Genomic DNA, 17,925 nt, shown 5'->3' with positions numbered 1-17,925 from the left:
GGTTAAGAGTGAGGAAACCATTTAACAGAAAAATATTATTAGGAGAATTATGAGAGTTAAAAAGTTGAGAATATTCCTACTTTTATGTAGTGTTGGGATTTTTTTAATAAACACTTGTCAGAGAACTCTTTTATTATTAAAATTTTTTATTTATGAAGGATTTTATGTAGGTTTTAAAAGTAGGAAGGCCTCTATGGTAATGAAATATTCTTTTCAAAACAAAAGTCATATTTTTCTCCATATGTATTTTTTTGAAAAATTATTTGATTCATATGCTGAATATTCACCCTTTGGTTGTGGGTTCAACCCATCTTACTGAATTTTTGCATAAAACGTAAAAAAATGTGGATTTGCAAATGCATTATTTCAGTCCAGATGTGTGACAATGTTACACAAATCTTTTTTATCTCAATTAAAGTATTGCCATCGTAGACTGGTGTGTTTTAATTAGGAGAAAGGCTCAAAGTTTAGAGAGGAGGCTTCTGGAGAATTTGGATGTTAGTTGTGAGAAAATGTTTTGAATGCTCACTTTGTTTAATGACTTAGTCTGAAATGTGGCTACAAATAATTATCATTTGATATGGCTGACCATCAATGGATGGACTGTGGTTAGTCAATGATGATTTTGATGGCATGAAAGCATGAATTTTTTAAAGGAACATTGTTAGGATGTGTATAACTTATTGTATATTGTCCACTTCATACTTTATTTTAGAATTATTATTTCTAAAATAGAATTGTGCTTCTCTAGCAATGGCTTTGCATTCACAATTTTCTTTCAAGATCTTTTAAGTTAATTTTGATTGATATATATTTGTAATATTACGATGATGTTTCTATATATATTGTTTGAATTTGATTTATAATGTAATGTTACAATGGCTAGTTCAAGAAGAGGTAAAAAATTTGTATTGGCCCAATGAATATGACGAATGGAAGTGCTACTTCCGCCAACTTCCACCACTATGTCGAGGTTATGGATAGACTTATGGAGTTTATATCTAAAGAGCAGAAGGTAAGAGTGGCTGCTACTCCATTTGGCCATTTGCTTTGGTTTCCATACACCAAGCAGAGAAGGCCATTATTGGATGCATTGCTCTACTTCTGGGATGATGAGAAGGAGGGCTTTAGATTTGGTAAGGTTATGTTCCTTTTATGAGGATCGATATTGTCCTCATCTTTGATTTGAGGGCCATGGATGATAAGGTTGAGTTGTATAGGGAGGGGAGGGTTCAGTCAGACCTCATCATCTGATTTTTTGATGGTGACCACAAAAAGACCATTAGAAATTTAGTTAAAAATAAATTGATGTATCTTGTTGGGAAGTCCGGATTGCAAGATGTGGAGGACTTTATTAAATGTTGGATTCTTTATGTTTTTGTAACTATCCTCTTCCCAACTATACACTATCATGTTCCTAAAGCATTATGTCTATATCTTGATGATTTGACCATGTAGAATCATATAGTTGGGATCTTATAGTTTTTTCTTTCTTCGACAGTAAATCTCTAGCCTAACAGAGAGTATATGCATAAGGAAGACGATTTGAAGAAGCTCTACTGGGTACATGGACGGATGTATGGTGGCTTAGTGGTAAGCTTATCTATGTTTACTTTCAATTTAATTATCTAAGAGTTGATTTAATATGATATACAGTTAATTTAGCATGATACATAGTCTAGTATAGTACATAGTTAATATAGAATGGTACACAGTTAATTTATTATAGTACGCAGTTAATCTATTATAGTATATAGTTAATTTATTATGGTACATAGTTAATCCATTATGATACATAGTTAATTTATTATGGTACACAGTTAATTTATTATGATATATAGTTAATCTAACATTATTTTGATATGGTACATAATTAATCTATCATGGTACATAGTTAATCTAATATTATTTTGATATGGTATACAGTTAATCTATTACAGTACAGTTAATTTATTATGGTACATAGTTAATTTATTATGATATATAGTTAATCTATTATGGTATACAGTTAATCTATTATAATACATAATTAATCTAACATTATTTTGATATGATATATGTTAGATTTGTGTCCTAAAAGTCAATTATTAGCTGACACATTATGTAATTTTAGAGCTTAAACTTATATTTATAATATTTTTTATCAATAAAGATTTTTTATTACAATCATGTTTATGTGTCATGATTTATTCTAAAAATTAACAAAGAAATTTTTGTATATTCTTAAAGTGTTGAAAATTTGAAATATACATTAATTAGTAGTTAATTTCTAAATACTCCCGATCAAAAGATCGTTACGGAGGACAGTGATCAATCCATTCAAGATCGATGCATAATTCACCTTCCTTATGGGCAATGAGTCTCGGATCTGCAGTATAGAGACACTGGTGTGAAGGTGCGGATGGTTGTTAGAAATAACTTGCACTGAGCATGACCAATATGAGAAACCATATAGATGTCTACTCACTCATCAGTAATTTTTTCAATGCTGTTGTGGTGTGAGTGGTCCTTTGACCTGCGGTTCATTGGCTATTCACAGTGGGGCTACTGAGTTTGACTGCATATTTCTTGGTCCCTAGCCATTCGGATCTTTACTGTGTATGTTGGCTACAATAGGTTCAGATTTGCTGTTTGGAGTAGGATGTTCTAGATGGAATCTATCGAACTTGATAGAAAAGAAGAAATCCTATGCGATTTGCAAGACTAAGTTCAGAAAGTCTTTGGCCAAAGCAAGTATGCATACTGAAAAAAATTTCATGGGATTCACAAATAAACTCGAGTCAAGCCAATCTTGCATATGATTGACAATGGGGTCTGACGAGTTCTCCATGACCTCCATCAAGTTGGAACTCATGATAGAAAGACTGAATCATACGATAACTGCACAAAGGATTCATATTTTCATTCTACTGAATTGCCACTACATACTGCTAGGTATCATTGATGGATTGTGGGACTCATCGGGCATCATCTTGATGATCGATGACCCTCGAAGGATAGAATTGAAAATATTTCAATCCATCGAAAAGAGTTTCAATGATATTGTGATTTTCAATCCATCGAAAAGAGTTTCGATGATATTGTGATGAAAATCATAATATATCTCATTATCAGATAGAATGGAACATATGGGGTCACACATTAAAGATTTAATCTTAAATTAATCAATTAAACTTATGAAGTTCTAATTGGATTAGGGTTTATTAAAATCTTAATGGGTTTAAGAAAATTATGCTAACATATGGTAAAACCTAATTCTTCTCGAACTTCGATTGGATCAAGTCTATTGCCTTGAACCTAACCTAAATCCATTGAGATTTTATTAGATGCCTAATTATGAGCCCAAGAGGATTAGATTAAGTCAATTAGTTAACTAAATTATCTCCTCATTATCTCATTATCTCCTCATTATCTCCTATGTGTGTGTGGAATAATTGAAAAGGAGGGTGCACCTACCTCTCTTTTGGGCAGGACCAAAAGGTGCCAATCCCCTGAATAATGCAACAGGGCCCACCCCCTCTTGTGGATGGATGTGGAAGAAGAGAGAGAGAGGCCACGCCCTCTCTTTTGAGCAATGAAACCCTAAGGGGGTGCCAAAGTTGGCGCCCCATCTACCTGCCCTATATAACATAAGGCGCCCACTCAGATTACCTTATCTGACTAGGGCACCCCATGTGCTTACCAAAAAGGGTTGATAACCTACCAATTAAGTCTGATTTTAATGAAAAAAAATAGATTAAAAAGGTAGAAATCCTTATGAGATAAGGATGTGCTCTTTTGGGTCAAGGTAGAATCTATTTAAAAAGGTCTCTTAGGATTTTAGTAGAATTTTGTGAAACAAGAATTTCTCTCTCCCTTCTCCATGCCACACCCTCTCCCTCTTGTCTTTTCCACACCCAAAGATTGGCCGTCCCACCTTTCTACATGCAAGAGTTGAGGAGTTGTTCATCTACAGCAAGAAATGAAGAGAAAAGGCTGCAAATTAAAGAGTTGATTTCACATTCTAGATCAAAGAGTTGATCAAGATTTTAAAGGCTGAGATCCTACTTGGAGAAGAAGGATCTACTACAAGAAGATTGATTCAAAGTTGATCCCGATGGATACCTGTAGAGGTCGGACACGTGTGCTGCTCGAGACTTTCGAATCAGAGATCATGATAGCGGTGAATTTCTATCCGCATAAAAGTATTGAGATTTGATCTCATCTTTAATTTTATTTTCAAGTTATATGCTTGTCTTTACTCTGGGACTTGGGTAGGATTAGATATGATCTAATGCATGTAGGATTAAAAGATTAACCCGTTTATTTTTCCACTATGATTAAAAAAATTTTTGAAATCTATGCATGCATCCTACCCGATTTTCTAACAGTATATAATTAGATTTTTTTAAATATAATGCTTATATTGCTTTATTTATGCAGGCATGGCTATTAAGCATGCCAATAGTCTACTTGAAAATCATAAACCACCATTCATTTATCCCCATCTCTTACATTGGAGCAACATCCTGTTCCCTCACAAGGTGGAGAGATCACCAAAGCCATAAAAAAATAAAAAAATTGAGATATTAACTTTGATATCTATCATACATATTTTAATTGATGTCTAACTTAATTTTTTTGTCATTGTCAAGTGATCAAGAGGATAGAGCCTAAGGAGGATGAGTTGCACCTTCTGTCACAAGGAAAGCCACAGGGGTTGGCTTCCATGTAGGGCAGGCACATACATAATCTAGATTTTTTTATTTATTGTATTTCATATTAGTTATATAACTCATATAGTATTTTTTTTTATTTGGCACACACATGCTATGTGCTGGCACACAATAAAGTTCACCCTGCACACACATATAATATCATTGCACACAATTGATATTTTACTACATTCTTTTTTATTCTTTGTAGTATGTAATTGTCTTCATGTGGCATACACTTATTTTTGTTTGGCATACAGCTATTATATGCTAGTATGCTGTTTGGCATACTACATTTAAACAGCACACTTTAAATTTTACTATGTAGAAACACATGTAGCTCCTCACTGTATATTATTTATTGCATACAATCTTTAAGATATTTTATGATATTTAGATTCCATCATCTAGCCAGCCAAGATGATATCCAATTCATGCTTTAGAGACACATATCGCAGTGGTTGAAAGGTCCTTGATTTATAATGATTTCCACTTAGAGGACTCTAACCCATCAAGGATGTCGCAATGGAGGATGCATGGATTCTTGCCTTTGATAAAAGGCTTTTGTGCATCGAAAAGATGCTCCATGACAAGGATTTCGATATTCACATCCTTTATGTGAATACTCGATGGTCACATTGACGATCATCCTTCACAAACATAAAATCTCTGTAATTTGCAATGTAAAAATTATGAATTGTATCTCGAAGTATTTTAACATCCTTGAATTCTTGACCTACACTATCTATAGAGCTCTTTCAAGAATCCAATATATTTCTTGGATTTGGTTCATCTTCAATAGTAGCTCTTATTTCTTCGACTACTCAAATGAAATTACTCGAGCAGACAAATGAGAAAAAATGAGATGAATTACTCTTCTGATAATTTTTAGAATAATGTATATGTTCAGCATTCTGGGATGGGCCACTATCCTTTTTATACCAAAAGATCATTCTTTTAATATATTACCTCATGTTGATTATCACATTAGGCGATCCGATCTAATTAAAAAAAAAAATATTAAAATAAACTACAAATAAATTTTGTATTACCTCATGCTGATTATCACATAAGGTGATTCAGTCACCAATGCAAAATGATATACAACCATATCAAAAATTATAGCTTTTAACTTTAGATATATTTTGTATATATTCCTAATATCCTTATCCACTGTGAGCGTAATGAGCATTCTTGAATTGTTAGAAATATAGAATTTTATATCAACCATTATAGAAATAAATGCTTCCATCTCTGGACTATTTTATTGAAAATATAATTGAGAGTTGTATGTCATGAAAATAAAATGATATGAATTTCACAGTCATAAGAGCATACAGTCATAAAAATAGGATTTTCAATATCCTTACAATCTATAACTGTTAGAAATCTAGATGAAATCTTTTAAAAAGCTAGATTTCTTTTCAAAGATCATTAACAAAAGTTTGTTACAAGAAGCTCTTCCACAAATAGGAAAGATGTTTAGGACTTGGACAAGTTAACGAAATAGGAAGAAAGGTTTTTCCTATGAAAGAGAGATTTAGTATGACCTATCAAGGATTTAGCCACACCTAAATTTTAGTATCACAATAATATCACCTGAATCAAATGGAATTCGGAAAGGCCAAGAAGGATATCTGAATGGGGTAACTTTGACTTTTTAAAAAGACCCAGAAGAACACCTAAACAGGGCAACTTCAACAACTATGATTTCCAATCTTAGGCAATGGGATTCTACAATAAGACGTCCAAAAAAATATAAAACCATGGAATGGAGAATGTTTCCAAAAAAGGAGTCCCGATCAATGGATACGTTGGACATTTTTTTTAAAGTAAAATGGCACCAAAAGAACATTGTATTATGATAAGACTAAAAAGAGGAACCAGAAGTTATAGTTTTATTCAATGGAGATTCTTTGTTAGAGTGACGTCAAAAAGGAGATCGAAAATTAAATTCCCATAAAATATAAGATGACAATACCCTGTTCAGGAAAGTTGGGAATGCCTCGTATGCCCTTTCCCACCTGCAGCATCGACTAATGCAAGGATGGCTATTGACTGAAACTAGCTTCCCCTACCTTCGAAACAAAAATGACACACTCCATCCCAAGGCTACTTTTCCATCTCTCCCTTCCCCCTTTTCCGTCACCTTCTACCAAGTGAACGGTTTGGTTGTGTTTAAAGCAGAACCACTGATCCACGCTCGAAAGGATACAGATAAAACAAAAATTAACCATCCAGATAGAAACTCGCCAAGAAAGACAACTTCTGACAATATCTGTTGTGCTCACTCATAAGGTTATTTTAAAGTGTTGCCTTTACTCCCTCATACTCCATGGGAGTACCTTTCTCAGAGAGATGGGGAACTTTGGGGTGGGAATGCAGGCATGGAACACACAAATATACACCTGAAACTGGTTGAGGATGTGAAGGAAGAAGATATATCTCTTCGTTGTTGAAGGTTGAGGGTCGCACTCCGGGTCGATCAAACTTGGCACAACGGAATTTTAAAATTTTTTACGACCCGGCACCTGAAACATAGATCAAAAAAATAGATCATTATTCAATATTCAGCATATATTAAAATAATTGGAACAATACTCATCACCTTGTGTGCGACGATGATTTCCACGATCCGATGATCGTAGTATGGTTGAGGTCCGTTGTTGAGTCATGCACGTGCTCGACCTCTACGGATATCCACTCGGACTTCATCTAGGACGCTTTCTCCAGATCTGATCTGCTACTCCAAGATGGATCAGGAGCTCTCGATCAGCGACGATCTGATATTTGAGGTAGCTGTCGGATCAACCTTTGATGCAACCTTTCTCCTTTCTTCGATAGGACAGTGCATGAACTCCTTCAAGCGAACAAGGAATCAGCCCAACACCTTTGGGCGTGAGGTATGGAGGAGTGTACTCTAGGCATGTGATATGGAAGAGAGGAAGAGGTGGAGAACTAGCAGGATTTTAGGGTCTAAAAATAAAAAATACCAAACCCTTTACAAGGGGGGTTTTTATAAACCCTTAAACTCTAATCCATGGAACGGCTCCCATTTGAATTCCCATTTCAAATGGTGCCGTCCCAACAACCTAATCCATAAGGTGTCGGCCCTTAAAGTTCTCCATGTAGAAAAGGAGGGGCGGAAACTCTCTCTTCATTTCTTCGGGATTTCTTCGTACAACATTTTGCACGAGAAAAATAGATAGGGGTTGGGAGTTATTCGATTGAATTTAGATAGGATCTCATCCTAACCACTGTTTTGAATTTGAACTTTTCAAATTCAAAATTTAGCTTTAAATGGATAACTCCCTAACAACTTAATTTAAATTTGAACACTTCAAACTTAAATTTAAATGGAACAACCTCTTATCCTCATCCCTTATCCACTAGGGCGTGCCCCCATTTGACATTCAAATGGGACGTGCACCCCTTCATTCTCTCGGGAGAAATAACCGATAAAAAAGTGGGGCACCAACACTTGGTGCACCTCCTCCATATCCTTCCTTTAGGACAATAACAATTACCCATTCAAAATTGAATGGGTAACATCATGTCCAAGTAACTTCCATGTCCAGAAACCACCTTTTGAATTTGAATCAAATTTAAATTCAATTGCAGGACCAACTATTGATGCCAAATTAAGAGCCCAATTGGATTAGGCTTAACCCAATCTCATAAGGAAACCCAATCAGAAGAAATCTGGGTCAAATCATATGCTAGCATGAATACCTTAGACCCAATTGGACCAATTGAGTTCAATAAAACAATCCTAGACCAAAATCCTTTGTTGTGTGATCCCATAGGTTCAATTCTGTATGGTAATGGGATATGTTGTGATCTCTATCATTAACATCATTAAAACTCTTTTAGATATATAGGAACTCTTTTCAATTCAGCCAATTAGAATTATCGATCATTGAAATAATTCTAATTGATCTCACAATCCATCAATGATATCTAGTAGTATGTAGTGATAATCCATCAGAACTGAATAAAAATCTCTAGATGCAGTTACCATGTGATTTGGTTCTTCTATCATGAGTCTCGACAAAATCGAGATTAAGGCAAACTCGTCAAACCTCATATCCGTCATATGATAGAATCATTCAATTCGAGTCCGATGTGAAATCCAATAGAAACACCTTTCTATCTTTTACATTGCCATGGCCATGGGCTTATGGACTCAATCTCATGATCTATATAAGACTACTCTATGAAGTTGATAGATTTCATCTTAGTGTAATCCAATTTTTACAATGAAGATACTACAGCCAACATACACTTCAAGGCACCATATGACTAGAAGATCGAGTTATAGTATAGTCAAACTACAGCACCCTCAAGATGAATTGCCGATGCACCTCAAGTCAGAGAACTAATTCACACAACCGCAGCTATGAACAAGTCAACGATGAAAAGATAAAATTCTTGTGACTGTTCGTGATTGGTCACGCTCAGTATCCTTGTTCTTAACAAGCACTTGTACTTTCGCTTCAGTATCTCCATACCATAGATTTAAGACTCATCTACCCAAAAGAAGCAATCATGCACCAATCTTCCAGGTCAATCACCGTCTCCATAATGATCCTATGATCGAAAGTAATTTATGAGTTAACTAAGATTAGCATATGTCTTAAATTTTCAACTCTTGAGAATATGTATTATCTTACCCATTAACCCAATGGACGATTCACAGATACTTTAAATATAATGTGAATGAAAATAATCTAATTTTTATTAGTATCAAAGTCAAATTACAAATTATGTCCTAAAAGTATTTTATAAGTGTCAACCAATTGACTTTTAGGGCATACATCCAACAAACTCCCACTTGACCTAAAGCCAATTGGATACAAATCTAAGTCCCATCTTCTTAAGGTGGGCTTCAATCTTTTGCTGACTCAATTACTTCATCAGTGGGTCAACCACGTTGTCCGCAGTATCAACTCTCTTGACCTCGACGTATCCTTTTTCGAGGTAATCGTAGATGAGATGAAATTGCCGCTCGATGTGTTTGAATTTCTGGTGAGACCTCGACTCCTTAGCAAGGGTTATGGTGCCATTGTTGTTACAGTAGAGAGAGACGGCATTTGATGCCATCACTCCAAGTTCTCCAACAAATTTCTTAAACCAACATGCCTCCTTCGCAGCCTTCAATGCGGCGATATATTCTACTTCCATGCTGGAGTCTGCAATCAGAGTCTACTTAAAACTCTTCCAACTGACAGCGTCACTATTGTATAAGAAAATACTTTCCAATGTCGACTTTCAGTCATCGATATCAGACATGAAGTCTGAATCTGTATACTCCTGCACTTTGAGTTCTCCATTTTCAAAGATCAAAAACATATCCTTAGTCATTCTCAAGTACTTAAGGATATATTTTATAGAAGTCCAGTACTTTTCGTCTGGATTCGACTGATATCTGCTTGTGACACTCACAGCATAAATGATATTAGATCGTACACAAAACATAACGTACATGAGACTCCCTATAGCCGAAGCATAAAAAATCTTGCTCATGTGTTCAACCTCTTTCATGTGTTGAGGCACATCGTTTTGGAGAGATGAATATTATGCATGAAGGGTACAAGATCCCTCTTGAATTCTCTATGCTGAACCTTTTCAGCACCTCCTCAATGTACATCTTCTGTGGCAATTTTAGCATCCTCCTAGACCTATCTCTATAGACCTTGATCCCCAAAATGAAGGATGCCTCTCCTAGATCTTTCATAAAAACTCTTTAGACAATCAAACCTTGATCGAGGTCAACATGAGAATATCATTCTCAATTAGAGGATATCGTCCACATACAATACGAGAAAAGTAATAGCACTCCCACTGATCTTCTTGAAGACACACGACCCCTCCTTGTTCTTGATGAAATCAAATGATTTGATTACATCATTGAAATGAGCATTCCAGCTTCAAGATGCTTACTTTAGTCCATAAATGGATCTTTACAGTTTGCAAACCTTGTGATCGCTATCACTAAAAGTGAAACCAAGCGGCTATTCTATATAGATATCTTCCTCAAGATATCCATTCAGAAAAGTCATTTTCACATCGATTTGTCATATTTCATAATCGAAATATGCTGCAACGGCAAGCAGTGTGCGGATGGACTTAAGCATGGCAACGGATGAGAAGATTTTCTGATAGTCAATCCTTCACACTGACTATACCCTTTCACCACGAGCCTAACCTTAAACGTCTCTACCTTTTCATCTACATCTATCTTTTTTTTGAAGATCTATTTACACCCAATAGGTACAATACTTTCAAGTGGATCTACTAAGATCTAGACTTGATTTGAGTGTATTGAGTCAATTTCTGACTTCGTTGTCTCTAATCATTTTTCAGAGTCAATATCTGATATCATTTTATTGTAGATCTTGGGGTCATATCCATGTACCCATTTTCTATGAGAAATATTTTTTCTACATCCTCTGAAATAATACCGAAGTACCTTTCAGAAGGACGGAAAACCCTACTAGACTTATAAGGTGGAAGAGGAAGTGTGTGGATCGGCTCTGACTGAATAGATTCTTTAGGTTCCAAGGCTCGTTGCTCTTTAGAGACTTTCTCTTCGAGTCTAATCTATTTTCCCATGCTTGAATAAATTATTTTTCAAGAAAAACTACATGTCGACTCACAATCATATTGTGATCTTCTGAAAAATAGAAATAATATCTCAATAATTCTTTGGGATATCCAATAAAATGAGCTCCAAGCAACTTGATTTCTATCTTGTCCGTCTGTTGTCATTTGACATGGACTAAACAATCCTAAATCTTGAGATGACTTAGACTCAATTTTTACCATGCCATATCTCATATGATGTAGTAGGAACGGTTTTAGATGGAACCCTATTCCATATATATATGCAGTCAAAATATAATATCTCCAAATAAAATCAGGAAGGTCTGTGAAACTCATCATGAAACGGACCATATCTAATAAGACCCGATTTCTCCATTCTGAAATCCTGTTGACTTGAGGCATTCCAGACGGAGTCCACTGTGAGATAATTTTATATTCCTTAAGATAATCCAAAAATCTCCACTAAGGTATTCACCTCCTTGATCTGATCGAAGAGCCTTAAGAGCTTTTTGGTTTTTTTTTTACTTCATATTTGAATTCTTTGAACTTTTCAAAGACATCAGACTTGTGACGCATAAGATACACATGCCCATACGTAAAAAATCATCCATAAAGATAATGAAGTAGGTAAAATCTTCTCTGACCAGCACATCAAATGGACCGCAAACATCAAAATGCACCAGAGCAAGTAACTCTATGGTCCTTTCTCCATGTTCCACAAAGGATAGCTTGATCATTTTGCCTTGAAGGTATGATTCACAGATCATACCCATACTATGAAAAATCATCCATAAAGATAATAAGTAGACAAAATCTCCTCTAATTAGCACATCGAATGGACCGCAAACATCAGAATGCACCAGAGCAAGTAACTCTATGATCCTTTCTCCATGTTCCACAAAGGATAGCTTGGTCATTTTGCCTTGAAGGTATGATTCACAGATGGATATGACTCGAAAGTCAACGGACTCAACAATCTAATTTTCTCCAATCTGTTAATCTTGTCTTCTACAATGTGACCTAGCCTAAGATGCCACAATATTTTTCATTCACATTATCTCTAGGACATTTGGAGCCTATAGCATTCACATTTAGCTCGACACAATGAATAGAAATATCAACATGTAACTGAAAAAGATCATTGATAAGAAAATATTTCTAACTTTATTATTTTCAATAAATAATACAATGATCCTTAAAGAAACTAATTACATAGTCTTCCTACGTTAAACAAGATACAGAAATCAGATTTCTAATTGCGACAAGTACAAAGTAATAGTTTGTCAAAATCAAAATATTCTTCGATGGTAATGTAGAGGGTAGATTTTCAAACTACAGCAGTAACTTTTGCTCCATTTTCGACGTATAGGATCATTTCGCCGTCCCTCAACCTCCTACTATCCTCAAGACCCTATAAAGAAGTGAACAAATGAGCACTAGATCCAGAGTCAAGCATCCAATTGGATGTAGAAGAAACTGTCAAGTTTGTTTCTATGATGAGCATACCTTCAGAAGGTCTACCTTTTTTCTTTTTCAATGTTGTCAAGCGGAAAGTTTCCGCTTCCAATGGCATCTTTGTCACCATGGAAACACTTTCCTTTTTCGATGGCCTTCTTCTTCGGGACTGCCTTCTTCTCCTTCTTTCTCTTCATCTTCTGTTTTTTGCAGATTTTTTTTTTTTCAATAGACTTTTTCTTGAAAAAATTTGCTCCACAGCAAGTACAGAGCCCCTTGAACTCTTCAAGATTTCCTCGGTTGTAACTAGCATGTTGACCAACTCATAGCTGATGCACTGGATCTTATTCGTATGGAAGTTTATTATAAACTGTCCATATAATCAGTCAAGGACTGCAGAATGAGATCAACCTGCAAGTCCTTATCCATGGACAACCCGAGCTTCTTAAGCTCCTCGAGGTCCTTGATCATTGTCAAACAATGATCATGGACCGACTGTCCATCATGTATCTTCACTTTAAAGAGTCACTTGGACACTTCATAGCGAGCTGCATGGCTCTGTTCACCGTACAACTCTTACAGGTGAGCCAGCATTTATCTGATGGTCCTCATATCCTTATGTTGGTGTTGTAATTCATTAGACATTGATGCCAACACATAGCACCTAACCTTATTGTCATCGTGCAAACACTTCTCATGAGATGCTCTCTGACAGTGGTCGAACGGTTTGGGAGAGGGAGAAGATCTTGGTCAAGGACATAGGTCAATTTTTCAGAACTCAAAATGATTTTCATGTTTCGAAACCAATCCTTAAAATTCGATCCGATCAACCTATTGGTTTTAGGATTCTAGATAGGAGATTAGAAGCAGACATTGTTCCTGCAGAGAGTCAAAAATTTTAATTAGATTTTGTAATTAACCAATTTATTTAAAAATTTTATTTGTAAAATAAATTAAAGCTCTCACTATTTTTTCGGTTCCCCACACTCTCTTGGAAGAGAAGTGAAGATCTCTACGATTAAGAGTCTTAAGTGGGTGCTATGGTCTCACCAATTGACTCACCACCTTATCTAACAGTTATTGGTGTTGGATCAATTAATAATTGGACAACTCTTGTCCAGTATTTCTCCAAACACATTGCAGCCAACTTTGGTTCTAATTCATGAGCTTCATCGTGTCTGAAATATTGGCCCACTCCTTTGTTAAGTCAGACCCATCATTTGTGCGAAATGATCCATCATTAAGACTCTCACCATATCCAAATATTAAGCCTAACCCATCTCCAATTCACAGCATCTCATACCTAATAGTCATGGTTGCGTCTTTTGGTGCAACTGAACCACTGATCCGATGAGAACAATCAACCTCAGAAAGGATCCGCCAACTGCAATGGTGAAAGATCGCTAGATTTAATATTTTATTAAAAAAATTTAGTTTAAGTCTCTTCCTTAATTAGTCATAATGTTATGACTAACCTAGTAGTATAGACTGGCTCGAGTTCAACAAGTCATCCTAATATAAAAACTAATTTTTCAAAATGATCAGGTAAGTTAAGATGTGTGGGGGTCCCCCGTTGCTATGAAGACAACGAAACCAATTAAAGAACTACCATCTATACACTTACCTTAGACAATAAATTGGTTGATTAGAATTGATCAAGTTAACCTATTGACCCGAGCTCGAACCACTTAGCCGAATTAGGTTTTAAGTTGATTGACAACATATGGCTGTCAATCGATCTGACCAAACTTACAACCATTGGGTTGGTCACAGAGTACTCTTAACCTAAACCTAGTCAACTCTTGAGTCAGTTTGATCAACCGCTCCACTAGACCTAATTGAGCTACCTATACCCTTGACCCATGATTTATAAATTGTATCAGATCTGAATTCTCAATTAGATCTTTTAATTTCACCTTTAATTCCTAATTAAGTTCATGGATCTAATTTAGATGTCAAAATATTTTTGAATCCAAATTAATTAAGTTTTACATCTCATACAAAATTTCAAAATTTTTTGCTCACCCTCAAGTCGACTCGCCTTGGGTTAGAGTCGACTCGTGCAATGAGTCGGCTCAGATCAGAGACCGAGCCGGCTCCCTGTAATGAACAAAAACTCTATTTCTAGCTTGCAGAACTCGAGTCAGCTCATCTACAACCCGAGCCAACTCGACAAGATCTCGAGTTGACTCCAATGAAAAAGGAGTCGACTCGTTAGGGATTGGAGTCGACTTGAACAAGAACCGAGTCGACTCTTGCAGGTCAGACAAAAACTCTTTCTTATGTTTGATGTTTTTAGATCACGCATGCATTATAAAAAATAGTTCTAATTTAGATTTGAAAACCTTTTTCATATCTAAACAACTATTTATGCATCACGATCAATCAAACCTAGGGTTTTGAATCTAGGGTTTAGTAGAAAATTAAGTTCTTTCCTTTCATTTTTCTTCCTCATGGGATGTAACCATATGGCACTCCTACATGCCATAAGAGAACCCTTTTGAATGGGTAAGAGAGGAACTTAATCCCTACTTCCTCTTATGACCAACAGGTCCGGTGATAAACCCAATTGGAGTACTTGGCTATTTGAAAATTAACTAGATCTAATCTACTACATATCACATAGGTAAAATCTAGTTCTATACATATCACATATATGAGAACTATATTAGATCTAGCTAACACATGCTGAAAAAAATCTAAACTCCTTTAGAGCTATTGACTACATTAGATCTCATCTGATCAGATCTGATTTTGATCTATTTTCAGACTTCAACCTAGCTCTGATATCAGTTAAAGGTTGAGGATCGCACTCCGGATCGATCAAATTTGGCACAGTAGAATTTTAAATTTTTTTCACGACCCAGCACTTGAAACATAGATCAAAAAGATAGATCATTATTCAATATTCAGTATATATTAAAATAATTGGGGCAACACTTATCACCTTGTGTGCGAAGACGATCTCCACGGTCTGATGATCGTAGTATGATTGAGATTTGTTGTTGAGCTGCACACGTGTCCGACCTCTATGGGTATTCACTCGAACTTCGTCTAGGATGCTTTTTCCATATCTGATCCGCCTATTCCAAGATGGATCAAGGGCCTTGATCAGCAACGATCTGATCTTCGAGATGGCTATCGGATCACCCTTTGATGCAGCTTTTCTTCTTCCTTCGATGGGACAACGCATGAACTCCTTCAAGCGAACAAGGAATCAGCCCAACACCTTTGTGGTGAGGTATGGAGGAAGCCTACTCTAGATGTGTGGATATGGAAGAGAGAAGGTGGAGAACTAACAGGGTTTCAGGTCTAAAAATAAAAAAGACCGAACCCTTTACAAGGGGGGGCTTTTATAAACCCTTAAATCCTAATCCATGGAATGGCTCCCATTTGAATTCCAATTCAAATGGTGCCGTCCCAACGACCTAATCCATAAGAGTGTCGGCCCTTAAAGTTCTCCACATAGAAAAGGAGGGGTGGAAACCCTCTCTTCATTTCTCCGATGATTTTCTTTGTACAATATTTTGCACGAGAGAAAACAGATAGGGATTGGGAGTTATTTGGTTGAATTTGGATAGGATCTCATCCTAACACTTATTTTGAATTTGAACCTTTCAAATTCAAAGTTTAGCTTTAAATGGATAACCCCTAACAACTTAATTTAAATTTAAACACTTCAAACTTAAATTTAAATGGAACAACCGCTTATCCTCATCCCTCATCCACTAGGGCGTGCCCCTATTTGACATTTAAATGGGACGTGAACCCCTTTATTCTCTCGGGAGAAATCACCGATAAAAAATATGAGGTGCCAAGTGTCTATATCCTTTCTTTAGGATAATAATAACAACCCATTCAAAATTGAATGGGTGACATCCATGTCCAAGCAACTTCCATGTCTAGAAACCACCCTTTGAATTTGAATCTAATTCAAATTCAATTGCAGGACCAACTATTAGTGCCAATTAAAAGCCCGATTGGATTAGGCTTAACTCTATCTCATAGAAAAACTCAATCAGGAGAAACCTTGGTCAAATCATATGCTAGCATGAATACCTTAGATCCAATTGGATCAATGACTCCAATAAAACAATCTTAGATCAAAGTCTCTATTGTGTGATCCCATAAGTTCAATTCTACATAGTAATAATATGTTGTAATCTCTATCATCAACATCATCGAAACTCTTTCGATGGATCGAAACTCTTTCCAATTCAGCCAATTAGAATTATCGATTATTGAATAATTTTAATTAGTCCCATAATTTATCAGTGACATTTAGCAGTATGTAGTGACAACCCATCAAAACTGAATAAGAACCTCTAGATGCAGTTACCGTGTGATTTGATTTTTCTATCATGAATCCCGACACAGTCAAGATTAAGATAAACTTATCAAATCTCATATTTATCATATGATAAAATCATTCAATTCGAATCTAATATGAAATCTAATAGAAACAACTTTCTATCTTTCCATTGCCATGACCATAAGCTTATGGACTCAATCTCATGATCTACATAGGACTACTCTCTACGAGGTCGATAGATCCCATCTTGATACAATCTAATTTCTGCAATGAACATACTGTAACCAACATTCACCTCAAGGCTCCATAAGACTAAGAGACTGAGTTATGATATAATCAAACTAAGCACCCTTAAGGTGAACTACCGATGCATCTCAATCAAGAACTAATTACACAACTGCAGCTATGAACAAGTCACTGATGAGAAAGTAAAATCTTTGTGACAGTTCGTGATTGATCATGCTCAGTACCTTATTCTTAACAAGCATTTGTACTTTCACTCAATATCTCCACACGTAGATTCAAGACTTATCTATCCGAAGAAGCGATCATATACCAATCTTTCGGATCGATCACCATCCCGTAATGATCCTATGATCGAAAGTAATTTATGAATTGATTAAGATTAATACATATCTCAAATTCTCAACTCTTGAGAATATGTATTATCTTATCCATTAACCCAATGGAAATTCACAGGCACTTTAAACATAATGTGAATAAAAATAATCTAATTTTTATTAATATCAAAGTTAAATTACAAATTATATCCTAAAATATTTTACAAGTATCAGCCAATCTGACTTCTAGGAATACATCAATATTTGATTCCTATGAAGATGGAAGTGATTGGCAAAG

The 17,925-nt window shown here is 35.6% G+C and overlaps 1 pseudogene; it reads left to right on the top strand.

The window, feature by feature from the left end:
- The first annotated feature begins 925 nt into the window (after positions 1-925).
- Positions 926-4,955, top strand: LOC114913724 (uncharacterized; annotated as a pseudogene).
- The last annotated feature ends 12,970 nt before the right edge of the window (positions 4,956-17,925 follow it).

This window comes from Elaeis guineensis, chromosome 4, assembly GCF_000442705.2.
Source record: "Elaeis guineensis isolate ETL-2024a chromosome 4, EG11, whole genome shotgun sequence".
Lineage (NCBI taxonomy): Eukaryota > Viridiplantae > Streptophyta > Magnoliopsida > Arecales > Arecaceae > Elaeis > Elaeis guineensis.
This window is presented reverse-complemented; position numbering and strand designations above follow the sequence as displayed.